The following is a 21,864-nucleotide window of genomic DNA, read 5'->3' as shown; positions in this document are numbered from 1 at the left end:
GTTAAATTTAGGGAATCAAAAACACTGACATTGTTTCCCAAAAAAAAAAAAAAAAAAAAAAAAAAAAAAAAGAATTTCTGGTTAACATCTTCTTTTATTTAATTCCCTGTCAAATTAAGTTCATATACATGTATCCTAAGAAATTCCTCACCTATCTGTTAACAGTTGTCCATGAGAACTATGGTTACACAATTTATTACACAAAGGCATGAATACAGCCACCAAGTGACAAGTCTCTTTCTCTCAGACCAAAAATCTAAGAACTTATATCTTGCTCTACCTCTCTTCATTTTGATTTGCACTGAGCTGCATCTAAATTATTACTATGATATTATGTGAGACAAATTAATTACCAGGTAACCAAGAATACTTTTTTCACTGACAGAGCAATTGTTGCACGTTCTAGTCTGTGGCAAAACATTGGGAAGCTGTCCGGTCCAGTCGTCCAGTCATCAGCTGATCAGCTGAGGAGAGAAGCTCCTGAATAGCTCACATGCAATTATGCATTACTGCTCCCTGACTAGGAATGCCAATATGTCTGAACAAAAACTCACATTACATCCTGGGGAGGAAAAAAAAAAAAAAAAAGACTGCCATAAAATTTATAGAGTTGTCATGGTGACTGTTTCCCTCTTAAAGCCCCATTCACCTGTGGTGCACTCTTGTTACACATCGCGTATGAGATGCACTCTCTGAATGCTTATAGTTCCAGAATTGGTCCAATAGCACATATGTAATGGCAAAATGAAATCTAAGAATGAAGCTAAAATCTATCTGTGATAGTTTCTCAACATTTTACAAAGAACAAACATTCAAACAGCATCAGTAAATACAAGACATACCACAGTATCTGAAGGTTTTACTGTTTTTTCTTTTTTTGTATGCATCAAACTCTCTCCCATCATTTAAATAGTGATTCTTATTGTATTTATGTATTATCCATGTTGCCTGCATTTGCAACATCTTCAAATTTCCCACATTTTCTACAGTATACTTTGGCACAAAATTTACTTTCAGAATTCACTGCCTTTGTGAATCAACAGCAAGTCTCTGTTTCAGAGAAACTGCTCCCCAAACTGCAAACCTGCATTTTACTTCTTTTATTTACATTGTGCATTGTGTCTGGTGTTATATAGCTGGCATCTTAATTCATAGCATAATATCAATGACAGATCACAATGCAAACAGAACAGAGAAAAGGAAACCCGCTTCATATAAGGCAGAACATAAAAATAAAGCAGCCTCTCATAAGTATCTCATAGATACTTCTATGAGAATGTTTATGGTCTCTTTACAGTTTTTGAAATCAGACCCTTTATAAAAGAGAAGAAATATCTTAAGTGCAGGACATTTGTCAGCAGACAACACAGGTATATATCCATATATCACTGACACTTGATGTATCATTATGCATATGTAAATGAGACACAAGATAGCGCTTTTCCAAATGCAAGCATTGGCAACAGCTACGATAATAATAGCAACATTGGTTTAGACAAATTACTTTGCTATCACTACTAAAAAAATGCAAAGGACTACTAAATTAAAATAAAACAAAACAAAACAAAAGGAACAAAGCCACCAGACAGAACAAAATAGTACAAGGATATAGCAGAACATAACACATTATTTGTAGTGTGGGATTAAATATTTCATTTAATTTTAGGGAGGCTTTAAATTGTGGTTTTCAGTAGCCTAATTTAGAATACATTTTAATAGGAATGTGAGTGCTCTTTTAAAATAAGTAAAATATAAACACTGAACTAAGTGTAAACTTTTCTTTAACAGACTGCTGTTGGAATCATTCAGAAAGAATATTTTATTTTTTTATATTTAGCTACAGGAGAAGGTACACTAAAGTCAGTAATAAATTACAATAGGGTAGGTCTTAACATAGATGGAAATATCTAGAACTTGGTTGATAATTTTGAGGTTTTGACTGTCCCATAGCAGTATGGCTATACCTGAAAAATCCTCTTTGTTGCATCAGCTATGGGATCTGCTTATCCTATTCAGCTCAATCTGAAAATGGTTTAATTGCTAACAGAGATGGGACTAAATCCATTACGAGAACTGCTGAAAGAATTCTAATAGATGTGGTTTTCCACCAAATCTCTTTTTCCATGGTAGGGTTGACAGTGGTCTATCACAGTTTCCACTGGAGCAAAATCAATTTCACTAGTAGCTGACTTGGCTCCAAGAAGAATTTCTGACAAACATTGTCATCACTCAGTCATATTTTTAGTATACTATCTCAATAGTTTTTCTTGGTTCTCTGTATTTTCTAATATCCTGGTACTAAGACCTCTTCAATCTGTCAGATTTTTCTTTCATCACTTCCAATTTCTCCCTGTCGTTTTTAAGATCAGGCACACAGTTTGAAGGTCCTTACAGTCCCAGGATCACTGGGAAAATCAGAATATTAACTGGACACTAGAAAAGGAAAGAAGATGCCAGAAAAAGTCTGATACAATAGAGAAATAATCAGAAAGATGCAAGGAGAAAGCAAAAGAGAGCAAAATAAATTTTAAAATATGAAAAATAATAGTTGGCCAGATGAGATCTAGGACTTGAAACTGCAGAGAGCACTGAGCTTAATTTTCTGAATTGCAGAAAATTGAAACCTGACAGGATTTTCAGTGCTGCCAGAAGGGTGGCACCCAGTGCTGGGAAAGGGCAAAGGACACCGGGGAAGATGCCCTATAGCCAACAGGGACTCAAACCCTGTTAGGAAGTATGGCATTACAAAGATAAATCCAAGCAAATCTGGAGGGGAAGAAGAGTTACTCTCAGGAATGCTCCTGTGCCTGACAAGATGCATCATTCCCCTAAGAGGCCCTCAACAACACCGCTGGTGGCAACTTTTAATGGCCAAGGAAGTAGCTGCAAAGCAAACAATAAGTTTTATCAAATAGCTTCACCTGACAAGCTTCACCTGACAAGGATAGAAAGCAGAACAGAAACAGAAGAAAAAGAAGAATCTGGTATGCTTGACAAAAGAGGCAAGAAAGAAGAAAGAAAGGCAAGAAAAAAAAAAATAAATGGAGAAATGAAAGGAGAAAGAAGGAAACAGCCCTAAAAAAAATATGGGGGGAAAAATCACAATTTGAGGAGCTTATCTAATTTCACAACCTTTTGGCAGATCATCTGTTATTATTTTTAATGAGGCCCATCTGCTGCTTACACCTTGACACTGACCAATACCACTTATGCAAAAATGTCAACTGAATATTAATCCAATTATTGCTGAAAGACTGAACATACATTTTCTGCCACATATCTTAATTATAACTATATTAAAGGTTGCCTACAGGCATATTGCGTATTTAGTTAGTCACAATGTACAGATGAACTTTCCAATTTTCTGTGGAACCTTTATTTCTCATGTAGGACTGAGGTCTGAGATACTATCATTAGCTTTACCATTTAATCTATTTAATAAATTTCTGTTTGGCTTTGGGCCAGACTAAAGCAAAATTACTTTGGCAAACTGCTCCAACAACCTACTTAATGTGTCTTGCCCTTGTTATTAGTACTTGTGGATATATCTATAGGGATCAACAGCTCAGATTTAAAAAAGAAGCCAACTCATATTTTTTCCAGAAGTCCTACTTCTTGGTAGAATTTGCCTAGACTACTTTTTGTTAGAATTTATGTTTCTGAGAAGATGTGACAAAAGTAAAATAAATTAGGAAACTAGAAATCTGAATAAACTTCATGTGCATTTTTTCAGGCTTAACAGCCTGGTTTTTGTACTTTTAATATATTTACTTAAATTACACATCAGAAATAGCACTATTTATAAAGATTCATCTTTGACAGTTTTAAATCAAAGGCAGTGTGGTATTAATTTTCTACTAGTCCAGTCCCAATTCAATTTCTCAAAGTTTTCCTCTTTTTACTGGAAAGTGTTAGGCATCGTAGGCTTAGATGTGACCTCAAGAGACAACCTTGTCCAATAGCTCCTCACTTTTTGTAACTGTAACTCACTGCCACTACTTTTTCTTCGTAGGCTAAACTGACCTCAGCCATTGTGCCACACTGCCAGTCTCTGCCTGTCCCTTAGATTCACCACAGACTCTGCATTCTTTCATTCTCCAAGTATTACCACAGTATCACTTACCTAATAGCCCAGGCAGCCAAAGCTGAGTCTGCTGGAATTCAGGCTGACACAAATTTATGTAGCTTTTCAGCTTGAGATCTGCCTCATTCCTGTATGTCATTTGGGGGGTGGGGAATAGAATTATATAAGTTCTCTTCCCAAAAAGTTGTACATAGCACATTCTCGAGGGACATATATTCACCTTGCCCTTTAAAACCTGCAATGGCAGAAGGGTTTGCAACCTTCAAAATCAATCTATTGTAGGTTTCTGTGTGTGTGTGTATTTAAGTATTTTTTTTTTTAATTATTTAAATTGAATAAATTTGTATTTACTATTTCTTAGTATATAATCCTTATTTTGTTTTTGTCAAATTAAGACTACTACATGTCCAAAACTCCAGCATACAGAAACCAATGTTTTTCACTTTCATTTGTTCTGCAGCTACATTTGAAATTAGCTATAATGCCTTTCTGTCACTTTCTCTAAAACAAACAATCATGTTTCTTCTAATGTTTCCTCACACACAGTTTTCTGAGATTTCTGATTATTATTTTGTCTCTTACCTACTTAAAAGTCCCATGCTTTGAAGGAAAAAGCACCAATACGAGACACAGTACTCCACTTATACTTGTACCAGGGCAGCTGAGAACACAATGACTGTACAAGCTTTACACACACATGCAAACTCCCATACCCTCACATGAAGTAGAATGGTTGATAACTTGCACTTGCCAGTGGCAGTAGAATGGTTTTTCATGTGAACCTTGGGAGTGATGCAAACTTAACCTTAAACCATACACTCATGCCAGGGAGCTCTGGAGCCTTGACTTGTAGAATTTTTTACCAAATCAAGGTGCCAGTTCTGCACGATTTCAGGGGAGTTTTTAATAAATGTGCATTGATGCCCTGATTCTGTACAATAAAACTCTGCATTTTGAAAGGTAAACATGAAGTTACATGCTTTTCTAGATGAGATTTAATATAGTAGAGCTCCTTTATGTTTATAAGAAAGAAAAAAAAAAGTCTTAAAAGTCTTAACAGCCACAATGTCATAGAATCATAGAATCGTAGAATATCCCAAGTTGCAAGGGACCCACAGGGATCATTGAGTCCAACTCCTGGCATGTTGCTAGTGATCAGGTGCTAAATGTATATAAAGAGGATTCTTTCATTTAATCTCTTCAATATTTGGTGTTATATGGAACACAAATGATTAAAATAACTTATTGCCATTGTGCCTCTCAACAGGAGCTACACACCTTACCTCCTATGAACTTCCTTATTTTGAACTTTCATTTGTTCTTCATTACTTCATAGCTGCAGTCCCAGTGCTACTCCTACGTGTTGACATCAAACACTAAGTCCTGGTTTGTTACTGGTGAGTGTAATTTAGGAGTTTTGGTAAAGATCCTAAGGTGCTGGTTTCATTTGTCTTTAATTCAAACCTGCAAAATTATCATGATAGCATTCTCCCAACCCCTGCACTTAAAACTAGGACATCATGATGATCTTTGACCTCTAATTTAAAGCAAATTTTGTTCTGCCTATAATGTGTAGATTTCTTTTATTAGGGTCACATGCAGACTATATAAATAATGTATTGTTCTGTGATGACTTCTCTGGATAAGTTTAATTTCCACGGGGTTATAATGTACATCACATTTTCTGAATTTCTGCTTACAAGATGGAAGTCTAAATACTGTGGTCAGCATCGTGACAGATAATTAAATTAAACTTTGTGCTTTACATAAATCATCTTTTCTCTGTAATGAGCGCAATGAAAAACATTCTATAATTCCATTTATGTAGTGGGTTTACATGGCAAGGTTTTGGTAGTGGAGGGCTGCAGGTATAGCCTCTGTGAGAAGAATCCAGAAGCTGCCCCATGTTAGATAAGGGCCAGTTTCAGATGGCTTCAAAGGGTCCCACTGCTGCCCAGCACCAAGCCAATAAGTGATGCTGTTTGTGCCTCTGTGCGAGCAGATTTAATTAAGGGAAACAAATCACTGTGCAACAGGAGCTGGGAGAGTGAGAAGTGAGAACCAGCCCTGCAGCCCCTAAGGTCAGTGCAGCAGGAGGGCAGGAGGTGCTCCAGGCACTCAGCTCCCCTGTGGAGAGGCCCCTGGTGGAGCAGGCTGTCCCCCTGCAGCCCATGGGTCCCACATGGAGCAGATCACACACACACACAGAATTTCTAGGTTGGAAGAGACCTCAAGATCATCGAGTCCAACCTCTGACCTAACGCTAGCAGTCCCCACTACAGATCTCCACGCTGCAGCCCCCCCGTGGGTGGAGGAGCCCCCAGTGGAGCAGGTGGATGTGGCCTGGAGGAGGCTGCGGCCCATGGAGAGCCCCCGCAGGAGTAGGCCCTGGGCCGGAGCTGCAGCCCGTGGAGAGGAGCCCACGCAGGAGCAGGGGGGCTGGGGGGAGCTGCCGCCCACCCGTGGGGGACCCGTGCTGGAGCAGTTTGCTCCTGGGGGATGGACCCTGTAGTACGGAGCCATGTGGGAGCAGTTCTTGAAGAGCTGCTGCCTGTGGAAAGCCCCCACAGGCTCAGTTCAGGAAGAATGGCATCCCATGGGAGGGACCCAGTGTGGAGCAGGAGCAGGGTGACTGAGGAGGAGCAGCAGAGGTGGCGTTAGGGACTGACGACATCTCCCATTCTCCTGTTTCCCTGTGCCACTCGTGGGGAGGAGGTGGAAGAGGGTGTAAGGGGGGAAGATATTTTTAATTTGTTTTCTTTTTTTCTCATTTCTACATCTTGTTGGAAATAGACAATAAATTCCTATAATCTCTCTATGCTGAGTCTGTTTTGCCCGTCACAATAATTGTTGAGCAATCTCCCTGTCCTTATCTCAACCCTTGAGCCCTTTTCTCATTTTTTCTTCCCATTTCCCTTTAAGAAGGGGGAGTGAGAGAGTAGCTTGGCTGCCCAGATGAGTAAAACCACCACACATTTCTAATTCTGTTTTTTGTTTTTGTTTTTTTTTTTTGTTTTCTGATTCACAGTATGTGCTATGCTTTGCTTTGAACACTGACCCAGGTCTCACATGATTTCAGGAGTTTCTCCTAAGCGACCTGGTCTGTCTCACTGTCACTTATGTCACCTTTAGGGTTCATTGTTGCTGAGCATTGAATCAGGCCTCAGATATCTGTGGTACTAAAGAAGTACCTTTCCTCAGATATTGAAAATAGTGCTTCTCATAGTCCCTAACATACATGGATAAGTATATACTAGTCCAAGGCTGTGAGACATGTCTACATGAAATGTGGCTTCCTTCATTATTGAGGAAGATGATAAATAGGACAGAGCTCTGTCCCATCTGCAGGGATGGTAGCTGTGGTGCTTGTCCACAGATACACCAAGACTTAAAGAACCGCTGGGTTTCCATCTAGTCAGCAACCTATTCCTACTTTCCTACTCTTTATGAAAGTGGAAGCACAGTTTTTCAAAAAGAAAGAAAACAAACATTTTAAAATATCATAGGAAACACATTTTCTTTTTTAAGACTGAAGTTCAAAAAGATATCTTGGTATATATCTTGTTTCTGAGAATCTATAAACAAAACTGTGGTTACCAACTCTTACCTCTCTGTACTGAATCATGTATATCTCTGTAAGGTCAGAAACTGTATTACCAAATAAATAAATAAATAAATAAATAAATAACTTTTCTCCTATACTTTAGAAAAAGATCAGAGCGATCTGGTAGAGTTTTATGTGTCTCCACAGGATGAGAGTGAAGACTTCCCAATCATAGCCTCAATCTATTTACTATTTTTTAAAAAAATATCCTCAGGCTGGTCAGAATTGGGGTGAAAAGAAGTGAAATATAAGATCTGATATTTTTATTTAAAATGTATTTAAAAATCCCATAAGGTGTGAGGCAGAAAATCTTTAAAAGTGTTTTAAAAAATAAATGAGAATTTCCTATGTAGCATCAAAGAAAATATTGTAGGTATAAGAAACCCAATAAAAGCTGATGTGTATTGTACAGAAAACATACTGTGCATTTTAAATTTTATATAATGAAATGTTCCAGAGGCAGAAAAAGATGAAAGTAAGGGGAGAAGAAAAAAAAAAAAAAAAAAAAAAAAAAAAAAAAAGTTAAAACAAATACTAAACAGAACTACTTGAATTGATTGCTCTACAAAATGCCTAAGATAGCTGAGAAAAACAACTGCTCAGTTTTAATAAATATGAAACACTATAAAAAAGATTTTACACAGTTTGCTTCCTGACAGAGCAATTACATCAACATTAAAAACAGAAAAAAAAAAAAAATGCAAAATGCAATCTAGTTCTGCTAATGCTTTTAAGTACGTACAGCATATACTGTATCTGGATCATCACAGAGGTGGAGTGCCTTGTGTGGTTATTTACCTCCTCCAAATATACCAAGCCTTCCTTGTTGGTGGGGTAAAGGGTTCCCACTTTCTATATCACCATAAAGGGTCTCTCTAAAATGAATGAGAAGAATTGATATGTGAAAACTTTTTGAAAAAGTGATTCTTATTCCACACCTAATAGTGGAAACTGCGAGCATACAGTCACAAAATTTGTACACAAAATGTACACAATATGAAAGGTTTGTTGTAGAACACTGAGAAATGATTAATGTCCAGTCATGAGAAAACACAAATTTAACTAGAGCCATCATACTAGGAAACTTTTACATTACTAAATATTACAGGCAGGGAGATTAGAGGTACTGGTATTTAGGGCATTCCAGCTTTCCTTTCAATCTGTTTTCACAGATTTTTCCCTTTCTTAATGTTCGGCAATGTTCATGCATAACAGAGTTGCAAAGCTTTCAAACTGATATGTAGAAGCATTACAGTAGGCAGAATGTAAAATAGCACTGTTCAGGAACTAATGTTGTAGCATGTCTGTTGTTAAAATACGTAATAACGTGATGCTGCTTGATATATTACGTGAGACATTAAGAATAAAATAATAAATAATAATAATAATTCAGCTTCTTCCATTGATGGGTATTGGACCAAAACCTTTTGTTTTCAAGTGCAGAATACTGTTCCTATAGAAAATTAATGACCAAAATACCGTTAATTTAATTGGGATCAAGACTGTCAGTATTCTTTATGTCTACCATTCACTTTTTAAAAGCCTTTTTGTTTGGTGTATATTTTGAGAGGTACATTCAATACCGCAAAGCTCTTTGAAGATGAAGAACAGACACAGTGAATTCATCATCAAGAAAATAGTTTGACTTTTTCTTGGAAGAGCTGCAGAGGAAATTTAAAAAGGGTAGAAAGTCTAGTGTGGAAAAAAATATCCTGACATTCATTTCAGAAAGGGGAAGAATGGAAAGGAATTCAGAAAGTAAAAATAAAAAAATAAAAAAAGTGAAATTTATTGACTTTTAAAAATCCATCAGGAGACAAGAAAGTGAAAGAGCAATAAGAAATATTCCATATAAATTCTGTTTACTATATATTAACACTAAATAGCCAGATAAAAACCTTATATTCAGGGATTTGAGCAAGAAAAGTATGTCAAGATGGGAATGGCAAGTTATTTCACCCATAATAATTGGTCAACAACATACAAGACCACTTGGTGATAGGATCATTTGTCTCTCTGGCAAGTGTTTTCCAAGTATGTCTTGATAACTTATGTGGACCAAAACACTCCCTTGCTCCATTTCCTTAGTTTTCCTTTGCCATATTATCTGGAAAAAATATGCCAAGTGGCAGAGTGTGGTACGGGTAAAGGGGGATGGAAGCAGAAAGAGCAGCTGGGGAACAGGAGGGGACAGTAGAATGGTCAGAATCTGACTCTCCCTTAGTAATTATTTGGCCATTACAAATCATTAGCATTTGGCACTCAGGTGTATATAAGGATCAGATATAGAAACAGAAGCACACAATCCTCTCCCTGACAGACTTGCTGTGTCAAGGGCAATCTACCACAGTCAGTATACAATACTTCTCTTTCAGATGGGTATACTGTTACCCAAGGGTCAGAAGTAACTAGTAAACATCTTTGAAGATGTAGACTTTCTTAATTCTGTCTCATTATATCCCAATTTTGCAAGACTATTGCAAGATGATAGCTTTGTACCATTTGCAAGAGGCATAACTAGTCCATTAGGAGGAACACATGTACCATAAATTCAAGACAAATTTCTTAATACTAGAGCACAATGAAATACATCACACAACCACATAACAGATATTCAGAAGTGACAGAGATTTTGAGGCAGCATGGTTAGAGGTGTATTCACACTGCCTGCTTCAGCTGCTTTGTAATGACCTGAATTAGATAGCTCTAGTGGGTCAGCCATGACAGCATGGAATTTACCAGTAGCTGCAGAGCTAGCAAGGGTAAAGCCACTGAAAGCTAGGCATTTGCCATGGCTCATCTGCTGTCAGTGTTGAAGGATGCAGTTAGTGTTAGGAAAAGAGGTTGCAACTGACGTTAGGCAAACACCACCTAGGAATTATGCCACATATGTTATTGTAAACTCAAAGTGTTGATGAAATTAATAAACCTTAATATATTTTTCAAACTTACAATCTCAGACAAAATGTTAGACTTCCCAGCAAACTGTGATGGATATCAATAACAAATGCATTTAAAATTAATACATCTTTTCCCATAAGTACACTGTGAAAATATTAAAGTATCTCTAGATCTTCAGGTGCTCAGGGGCTGACTACCAGATCAAAAAGTGTGATCTATTCTACCTTATGTTCATTCTGCCCATAGGATATTTTTCTAATACAAACCAAAGCAGAGTACTTTTTCACGTAGCCAGCATTTCAATACAATTTATTTGAAACTTTTGAAAGGAGTAAGGGCTGAAACTCAAAGTATGCTTATTGAATTATAATTCATGAGTAACATATTACCCAGGTGTTTTGGACAAGATAGTGAAAGGGTAAATCAGGAAATATGTCACACTGATTTCCATTAACCCCCTGGCACTGGCAATTTGAAGCTCTCCTTACTAAAGGCTAATCCATTTTGCTGTAGTGCTTAGCATTTTAAAATCTCAACTCCTAGTGTCAAAATATTTATATGCTTTTAGATATTAGAAAGGCATGTAGCAGTTTTGATCCCCTTACTATTTTGCTCATTGTCATACCCAATCAAAATGAACAGCAACACAAAGCTTACCTATGGAAAAATATAGCTTTTTAGTCTATAAGAATGAATTCATTCAGCCCATTTTAAGACAAATGCTTTTGTCCAATCTCTGGAATTTTGTAAGAAATAATAAGTAATCACAGTAAAGCTGAAGTTTAATATATCTTGGTTCTAGCTAATACTGATAATGATGGTACTTGTGAAAATGGCTTTTCATTGTTGTTTTTAAAGGTTTGGTCATAGCAGAAGATGCCTACCTCTTCCTTAGTGCTGAAACTGCAATAGGCAACATTTTGCTATGACATTTTGCAACATATACTCTTCTTAATGAAAGCTAAGTGCTTGACTTTGAAATGAAATCGTCTGTTAGGAAAAATATCTATTAGCTGAGTCAGTTCAGCAGGTCTTATATTTCATTTTCATAACAGATTTGTTCTGAGAGGAAGAAAAGAAGATAAGAATCTGAATATCATTTGGGTTGTTATGCCATTTTACACCTCAACGAGCAGAGTAAGGGAACCCTACTGTCATTACTATTAGGAAAATAACGACTACAATTCAAAGATACCCTTTGTAATATAGACTACATTGCCCTTGGTACCAAACTATCATTACTCTTTCCCACACAAGCAGGAATCAGATAAGCTTCTGGAGTCAATATAAGTTTTCTCTAAAGTGATTAGCTCAGCAAGCTATATTGTGATGATATTCATTTGTTTTCTTTGGATTGGATGTTTTGACATCTCTCATTTAAGCTTTAGAAAATCTTGTGTCACTGAAAATTCCCAAGTTAATATGGATGACAATCATCTGCTTAGGATGGAGCTATTCTTATGATGAGTTTATACCAGAGCCTGCAGAAATGACATTAATTATTAGAAAATGGAAGTGTCAGTTTAGTCGCTGATACGGTGAGCAGATGCTGCCTTCAAGTGACTGCACTCATTCTTGGAGCTGCAACATAATTTACTGATATTTGTCTGTTTTCTCTTGAAGAAGTCTCTCATGTTTAATGTTGCAGAATTCCCTTCTGTCAGTTAACATCTGTATGACTTCCAGGTAGAGCCAAGGGAAACAGGAGCTTCTGTGATTATGTCTACATAAAACTTGTAACTTTCAAGCTCATTTTCACTGGCAGGAATATGGCATTGGTATCAACACCACTGAGTACAGTGCATGTAGAACATGTCCTCATGGCAGTCAATTTTATAGTGCTGTCAACATTCTTGTGTCTAATTGACACACTCGTCCAACAAAGTATAATTAATCAATGCTTTCTGAGAAATCTGAAAAAGGCTGCATACTTACTGTATGTCAGCTGTCCTAAACACTTCAAACAATTCAAATGAATTTTTGGGTAAGTCTACATTAAATGCACCTACTTCTTTATATTTTGTTCTCTGTTGTTCTCAGAACACTGACAGTAGTGGAAAGGAGAAATACTGGGTAGCAACTTGCATCTTCAAAATGCACTCAAAGGACCTCACTTTTACCTAGTCATTCGGAATACATTTACAAAGTAGTTTAGAGAATTAAAAATAAAATATTGCCATGTGTCACAGACTTTATAAAACCCTTCTTCAAATAAAACACTGTGGAAACAGCTAACCTTTACATTTTTAGATTTCCAAGAAAGCAGCAAAAATATGTGTCTGATGATATAGCTAGGAATCCACATTTCAGGAGGCACATAACAAGATCTGTGAAACCTACTGTGTAAGCAAGAGCAGGTCTAATGCTATTTGACATTAAACACAAGATGGTATGATGCTTTTATAGTGTACTTTGTATTGAATTTCCAAGCCCAGTAAACTTAATGAGGACAGAACTAACAACTGCAAAAGTGGAAAGCATCAAAGAACAAAACAAATAATGATTGCATTGAGGTAAACAAAAAGGCCTGTGTTCTGAATATCTCAGATTCACAGAATCACAGAATGGATGAGGTTGGTAGGGATCTCTGAAGATCATCTAGCCAAACCCCCCACCCCACCCCCCACTGAGCAGGATCACCTAGAGCACGCTGCACAGGATGACATCCTGGCAGCTTTTGAATATCTCCAGAGAAGGAGACTCTACAACCTCTGTGGGCAACCTGTTCCAGTGATCTGTCATCCTCAGTGCTTTGTCATCCTCACATCCTCATATTCAGCCAGAACCTTCTGTTCTTCAGTTTATGCTCATTGCCTCTTGTCCTGTCACTGGGCACAACTGAAGAGACTGACTCCATCTTCTCGACACCTTCCCCTCAGATATTTATATACATTAATGAGATCTCTCCTCAGTTCTCTCTTTTCTTACATAATATAGGAGGCAACATGATCAAGGGTGCAAAAGTCCCAAAATACAATCCAGTATATCGTATAAATATGCTATATAAATATAATAATAATAAAAAAAAATCATATATTAAATAAAGAAAATCAGGAAAGAATAATATAGTAAACTCCAAGGGAAATAAAGAGGGCAAATGTAATTACTCTACCCTCAATTCACACTTTTCTTTACATAACCAAAACAACAAAATTGCATATTTTAAAAATACTTTATACTTACTATGTTATAAATCATTCCTTGACACAACATACAATATCAAGAGTGAATTTTAAATTGACCTTAGTTCCAGTTTGTTTTGTAATTTTCTATAATCACTGAATGTGTTGTTACCATGTTACACTGTGCTCTGATTCAGAAAATGGTGAATATAGAATAAGAAGGTAAATAAGAAATCAAATACCAGGGACTAGAGCACTTGTAAAAAGAACAAAAACATATCACTGGATGTCGTGATTAAGAATCAAAGTGAATTTTAAAAAGACAAATTAAATCCAAAGAACAAAAGTTAATAATAACAATGTAAAAGAAAAAAAAATGAAAAGGGAAAAAAAAAAAAAAAGAAAAAAAGAAAAAAAAAGAATCCATCTCCCCCAAATCCTGATGATATTAAACAGATTCATAGTTAGAATACAGAAAAGTAGTTTGGCCAAATGTGTTCTGGAGTCAGGCACAGCTTGAAGACCTCTACAGCAAGCTGTGTGTGTTTAGAGTGACAGAGCAGCAACAATAAACAGTACAGATATAGTACTTTACAGGCAAAAGCATCAGAAAGATCTTGAGGTACTGGATGAGCTCCATTTCAAAATTTTACTGAAATCTGTTTAGATTAGCACATTCTAAAAGAAGGATGGCACATCTTCCTGTTCTGTGCCTTCCCATTACAGCAATTTGCAAGGGCTAGGTCTGTTTAGCCTCATATCACTATTTCAACCACACGTAACTGTTACGAAAAAATCTCAGCAGGGCAAATAAGAAAATTATGAAGGTGTACAGAAAATGCATTGAAAAATTAACTTCACAAACAAGTGTGAACAGTGTTGTATTATTTTATACAGATACTTTATATAAACTTGATATAAATACTTTATATAAAAAGTATGACCATGGGAGTATAAATATGAGGAAAGAAAATGCATATATGATATTTAATGCATGTTTATATTGTGGGTTGTTTAATGCATGTTTATAATGTAAAAGCGGTGGCTTTTGACTAATTTTGAGCTAGCTTTTCAGAAAAATTTAGAAACTCTAAACAACAGTAAACATCCATTCACATTTGGCTGTTCCATTGGTTAAAGATCTGACTACAAAAAGTTTTCTGTGCTTTAAAATACATTATTTCCAACCTATAAATCTAGCTTTTGGTTTATTCTTGTCCATGATCATTAGCATATCTCACTAGTCATTACTTTTCTTTCTGTTATAAAATTTGAATAAGCTGCCTTTTGTCAAGTTGAATTCATTGAATTGCTAAAATAGAAAACTTGAGTTCCAGGATTTTTTTGCAATCCTGATATAATTTTTAGCTCTTCTCTTTTGAAACTCTTATCTTAAAAGTTCTACATAAATATAAATATAAAAATAAGTGTGAAGAGAGTGCACAAAAAGAAGGAGAGAGAGATTTTGTGGATGTCAATGAATTTACAAAATTTTCCAGAAAGAAGATATTTCAGGCCATGGAATATTTTTTGAAGAGAAACACCTTGCATCCCAACAATGGGAACATTCAAAATTAGATTTGGAAGAAACCTTGTAACCATCAGCTGAAGAAATAATGCATAGCTCTCATAAAGAGATATAACATATGACTCAAAGGTATTTTTCTTTTCTGATGTCTATATTTTGTAATTGTGAAGCAACTGAATATTTCACTGCATATTCAAAGTGTTCATCAGAAGCTAACTCAGTGTCCTGGTTTCAGTTAGAACAGAGTTAATTTTCTTCCTAGTAGCTGGTAGAGGTAGTAGCTATGTTTTGGCTTAGGATGAGAAGAGTGCTGATAACACCCCGATGTTTTATTTGTTGCAGAGCAGTGCTTATACCAAGCCAAGGACATCTCAGCTTCTTGCTCTGTCCTGCCAATGGGCAGGCTGAGGGTGCAATAAGAGCTGGGAGGGGACAGACCCAGGACAGGTGACCCAAACTAGCCAAAGGGGTATTCCATACCATCTGACGTCATGCTAAACAATATATTGGGGTGGCTAGCCGGGGGAGGGGGGCCAGACTGCTCAGGGTTAGGCTGGGCATCAGTCAGCGGGTGGTGAGCAATTGCATTGTGCATCACTTGTTTGTACACATTATTAGTAGTAGTACTATTATCATCATTGTAGTAGTAGTAGTAGTAGTAGTAGTAGTAGTAGTAGTAGTATTTTCCTATCTTATTAAACTGTCTTTATCTCAACTCACGGGCTTCACTTTCCATTTCTCTCCCCCGTCCCAGAGAGGGAGGGGGGAGGGTGAGCGAACGGCTGCGTGGTGTTTAGCTGCCAGCCGGGTTAAACCACAGCACTCAGGGATTCTGGTCATTAACCAGCCTGGGGACCATAGTTTTATAACCACATCTAGAACTCAAAATATCTCTGCAATGGAAGACATTATTAACTAAAAGGTTATTTACCTCTCAATTAGTTTCACTGAGAAAGCTACTTTTAGCTACATTTTCTTGAGGAAAATAATTCCATTTAACCCAATTGTGTAAAGATATGTTTCAAAGAGAAAGAAAAACAAACAGACAAAAACTGATAAAGCGGGGAGAAAAATGGTTTTTGCTCCTTTTTCAAAGGAATGTCCAAAAGAATGTACATTTAAGTAAACCAGCCTGTTTTTCTTCTTGTCTGTATTTTTAGTTTTAAATCATGCACCTGTCCATACCTGGCATATGTATTCATATGGCAATTAAATCTCAATTAAAATTTTAAAATTACTGAAACTGAAAAGGCTTATTTGCAGGCATTTAACTGTAGGTCTAAATCCATATGATCCAATCTTTTGTTTTCCTCAAGCACTTTACATACTTAGGTAGTCAGAAATAAAGTAATTGCAAGTTTGATCTTAATCTTCCTCTATTTTATTTCTGTGCTTTTACGCCCATTAAGTATGTTATTTATATTATTTTATTATGTTATTTTTATATATGTTATTTATTCCTTACTGCACATGACATCCCATTAATATAAATCCCTTAGAATAAGGTCTGTAGTACCAGCACTTAGCAAGAGGTTGCATGTAAATCATTTATTTTCCCCTTCTTTATCTCCTGCTATTTATCTCCTGCTTCTTAATCTACCACTAATCCCAGCAGAAAAACAGCCTTATTTTTCCAAATTAACAAACACGCAAAACCTCCAGATTACATACTGCTTAAACAGAATTTGGGGGGAAGATATGGGATATGGTAGGCATATGACATTAATCCTAATAAAGAGTTATTAAATCCCAAATGTCTGTTGGGGAAAAAATAATAAAGCTAATCTGTCAGGTTCTTTTGTTGTTTTTGTTGTTCTTTAAGAACATTCTGTTGGCTTTAATTGGAAAACAAAAGCTTAGCTAATAGTCATTTTGTAGAAGTATACTGTAGATTGAGTTTTTCAATTAGGAAACCAAGAATTTCATGAAAGACATCTTTTATCAGATGCTGTTTACTCAGAAAGGGAGATTTACTCTTCCTTTCATGGAAAAAAAATAAAAAAATCCTACAGAATTGGTTAGCATTCCTGTAACACTGTAATATGATTGAAATGTTAGCATATTATAGAATTTTAAAATATTTGAAAGCCCCATACACCATTAAATATTGCTTAATTACAGACTTCCTTAGAAACTGACTGCTTTTTTTTTTTTTTTTTCAGGGTTGTCATAAATCAGTTTAGCTTTACAGTTTAGGCATAAAATACTTCAGGAAAACTAGAAGCAGCATGGCCAGACCTGAACATTCTGTTTACAGACTTTCCTTTCATTGATTTCTTGTTGATTTATGAGACTGAGAAAGGCTCTGGTTTATTCAGTTCTGGAAACAAATATGTATTCAAGAGAGTCATCACAATATGTGCTTGAAACACAAAAGTATGTTGCCAACGACGCAAGACAGGCTAGTGCAGCACCATAGCTTCCCAGGAGATCAGAAACACAGTCTTGATACTGCTGGCTCTAAGATCACTGCAGCTCTTGAAGCAGAGAAGAACAGATAGGAGGAATATTCAGGAACCCAAAGAGTTGTGAAGGCACAAAGAGGTTTGGAAAGCAGAGGGGCACATCAAGCTATGTTTTTGAAATTTGAATGTACAGAGACAGAGAACATACTAAGAGTCTCACTCAGATTGCTAGGAAATATAAGACAACACCACTTGAAAAGAGCTTACTGCCTATATAACTAAGATATAAAAATAGGTAGGAGGAGCAGCCAAGGAGCAATAGACTCAAGGTCACCAGTACAATGATTCATCACAGACCTTAAGTTTTGCAAGTACTTATTCAACTACCAGTTTACCCAACAGACCATCTCTGAAAAGAACATAGTAGTAAACATATCAGTTGCTTGCACTAAGCTTGTTATTTTTCTTAACATTATGATAAGTTATGCTTTTGCCAGCTTGTTCACAGAATTCCAAATAGATTCTCCTTATTCTAAAGAAAGTAATGCCCAGCTTTGGCAACACTCCATTTAGTTCAAGCCTGCTATATACTATATCAAATCTGCTTCAGTACATTTTAATTTTAGACTTTGTTGCCTTTTTTTTCTTTGAGGATATCAATTTTTCTCCCCTTCAGTTCCAGTAATTTTCAGTTACACCATCATTTTTGAAACAATGGAATTGATTATGGAATTGATTATTCCTCCACTGATCCATGTTTTAGCAGCTCCAAAGATCAAAGCCAAAAAAAATCACAGGATGACTTCTAAGTAATGTTGAAGTATTAATGACAAGCAGTTATTTTTAAGAGTTTCAAAGCCTTAATAAATACCCCATATTTAAAAGGGAAAGGGAGATGTATATGTAGTTAATTGTCATTGGATTTCAAGTTCATTGCACCCCAAACATATGAGTTTTTCAACATAGAAGGGGCATAAAGCATTTTAAACTCTTTCCATTCTGCTGCAAGTACACCATGGAATTTTCACCGTTAATCTTTTCTTACATTCTCTACCAAAGACAACTGCTACCTAGATTAGGTCCACTCTGCAATGCAGCTCCATGTAGATCTATCCAACCTAATTCTAACAGCCAGGCCATGGTTCAATGCTAATGTGACTGTACCACCTTCAGAACCAACTTACATGGTAGAAGGACATATTATTGCACATTAAACACACTCTTAGGTACATTTGGATGACACTGCTTTGCATAGATGTGCTCCATGAGATCTCTGGCACAGGGAATAGCACCTAATAATATAAATTTACTTTTAGCATCACATCATCTTCTGAGATTGTGCATGTACAAAAGGAAGAATACTTTTTCTCTCTTCACAGTTTTATATCACTTACAGGCATATGTAGTCTGTCTGAGTAATCACAAACTCCCTTTAATACATATATCTGGTGTTTGCCATGTAACTTTCTTCATGTATTCTTCATGTACTGGAAATACATCTACTAAATTCTTTGCATTTAGCATGTTAGGGGGCTCAGTTCTGATTTGTAGTTCAGGTGCTCTAATCATACAAATAATGAAAAATAACAATAGACAGCAAGATTTTATGGTCGCTTGAGTAGCAATGTCAGATTTTGATTAGGAAAAAAATGTGTTATGGGACTTTCTGAAGTGAGGTTTTCAAAGTGAAATGACATTCTACCTGTCAAACACTGTTAGTTTATGTTTTTATGTTAACTGTTTATTCAGAAATTTAAAACATATTCATTTAAAAGCAAAAAGAAATCACATTTTTACAGGCAAAGGACCAGAGATTAACATAAAAGCAAAATGTGGTAGAAAAGAGAGTAACACAAACTGAAAGCAAATTCAAATTTTTCAATTCAAAACACATTAAGAATAGAGGGAAGTCAAAAAATACCAAATGTGCTTTTGATTTAACTGACAATGTCCTTTTATCTAAAGAAATCACATAGCATTTTAAGACAGTAATGTATATTCCACAGCATGCAATCCCCATGACAGCTTCACTAAGAAATAACCAGCTGACATCTCAGAGTAACAACTACTCCCATGCTTAAACATTAAATAAGGATATGCCTTTGCTGCATTCTGCCATGCAGGGTGTACATCCTCAGGCCAGCCATAAATATGATAGTGAGAGTACCAAAAGCAGCCAAGCAGCCTGAAACATCACATAATGTTCAGTTCTACTGTATTTAAACTACTATGGAAGTGAAAGCAACTTCACTGAATTGCTAACCTCATCTTCCTCATCTTACATAGAATAGACAGATACTGTTTCTAGAAATATATGTTTTTTACAATTATACAAGCAAAATCTGTTCCTTTTCAAAACTGTCTGCGGATGTTAAACACGTGTAATGATTTCCAAAATGGTCATTCTAGTACTTTAAGTTAAATAGAATAAGGGCGTGATATGTTTTTGACTTAGTCGTTGTCATTTCATATCAGCATGTTGACAGAAAGTATCATTTTTGCTTTATTTTTATCTAAAATGAAGCAATGCTCTATGCTGAAACTAAATGAACACTGTCATTTCATTTCCAAATGTCAATTCAAAACCAAACTATTTTTAACATTTCTTAATATAATCTGTTTTCATTGGATTTGACATACCCCTACAAAACTTTCAGTTTCAGCAAAGTATTATTATTCTGCAGAAAAATCTTCAGCACAAAAAGTCAACCAAATATCTATCGTAATATCAATGGATCACTTCTGTCCAGAGGAACACCTAAGGTAATGCATTAACATGTGTATACAATAAAATGGCTCCAGAGTTGAATTAGTCTTTAGCAATAGCTAAGGTCCTTTAGCAAGGGACTAGCAAATAGCTAAGGTAAGTACAAACGGACTAGCAATAGCTAAGGTCCTTTAGCAAGGGACCAGCAAATAGCTAAGGTAAGTACAAAGGGACTAGCAATAGCTAAGGTCAGTACGTAGCCTTTACATTTTGGTTAGTCAGCCAATGTTATATATGGATACTAGAAAAATGAACAAAATACCTTTTGTTCATAGCTTCATATTCTGAAGGTTTTTCCCCTTGATGGTTTTTTTCCACACGCTTCTGCCTATGGCAATATAATGGGTTAATATTTAGTATGAATGTTGAGAACTTCAGTCTAAACATGCTTGCAACTATCATTACATCTGAAATGTAATTTTATTAAATAATGTAATGATGACTAATAGGTATGAAAGAGAAATCTTACTACTTCATTTTCTAACTACAAAATACATACAAAAATGAGGAATGTAGCTGATACATTAACATTCAGAAAAACATTTAGGGATATAATTGGTACTTACTAAACCTATTAGAATAAAGTAATCAAGATTCAGTGAACATATATAATTTACTGCTGCCACTTCAAGTGGCCAAACTCTTTGTTTTTTTCTCAGTAAATGTGTACAAGCAATTGGAAGCAAACAATCTGATATTTAGTGGACAATTTCCTCAGAAGGGTTTATTACTTGACTAACTTCTGTCTGCACCAGGACTGTCAGCAGTCAAAAAACAAACGTTCACATTGAGTCTTAGCTTGGCTTAGCTCTTAACCCTACCCTTCAAGCAGAGGCCTATTTATGCTTTGAACATGGGCATGTTAGGACAGCCAGCTGTGAAGTTTAAAGCAGAAGCTAAGTTTCCTTCAGGTTGAAAACTGTCCACTTTCTAAGCACATTGAGACCTGTGAATGCAGACACAGCAGGAGGCTTGGGCATCTGCACGCAACAGCGCTTGAGAAGCCTTTTGTTGATCTCCTGAAAAAGAGTGAATTTTACCTCACACAATATCAATTTCTTTGGAATCTCAGGCTTGCAAACCAGTGAACATGAGCTACTTTCATGACAGGAATACTGTGTTGGTTCATTTTTAGGACTCTCAGTTAGGTAAAACAGGGCTAAAAGCTTCAAAACATGGAAAATACCTACCGATTTATCTGCTCATTCAGGGAATAAAAAATATTTGGAGGTTTACTACTCTGAAAGGAAGCCCAGATTTGGAAACAACAGTCTTATTTTAAACTTTTAGTGCATCTCAGTTAATATTTTCTTAGATTATCAGATTTCTTCTAAAATCTGTGGCCCTGTAATAATTTATAAAGTGTCTCACCCATCTTTTGTGTAGCAGTCAGGTGATTACAGGTATCTTACATGAATGGAGACACTGATTTTGTTTCTTCCTCAGCTACCAA

The sequence above is a fragment of the Aythya fuligula genome, chromosome 2, assembly GCF_009819795.1.
Source record: "Aythya fuligula isolate bAytFul2 chromosome 2, bAytFul2.pri, whole genome shotgun sequence".
In the NCBI taxonomy this organism is placed as follows: domain Eukaryota; kingdom Metazoa; phylum Chordata; class Aves; order Anseriformes; family Anatidae; genus Aythya; species Aythya fuligula.
This window is presented reverse-complemented; position numbering follows the sequence as displayed.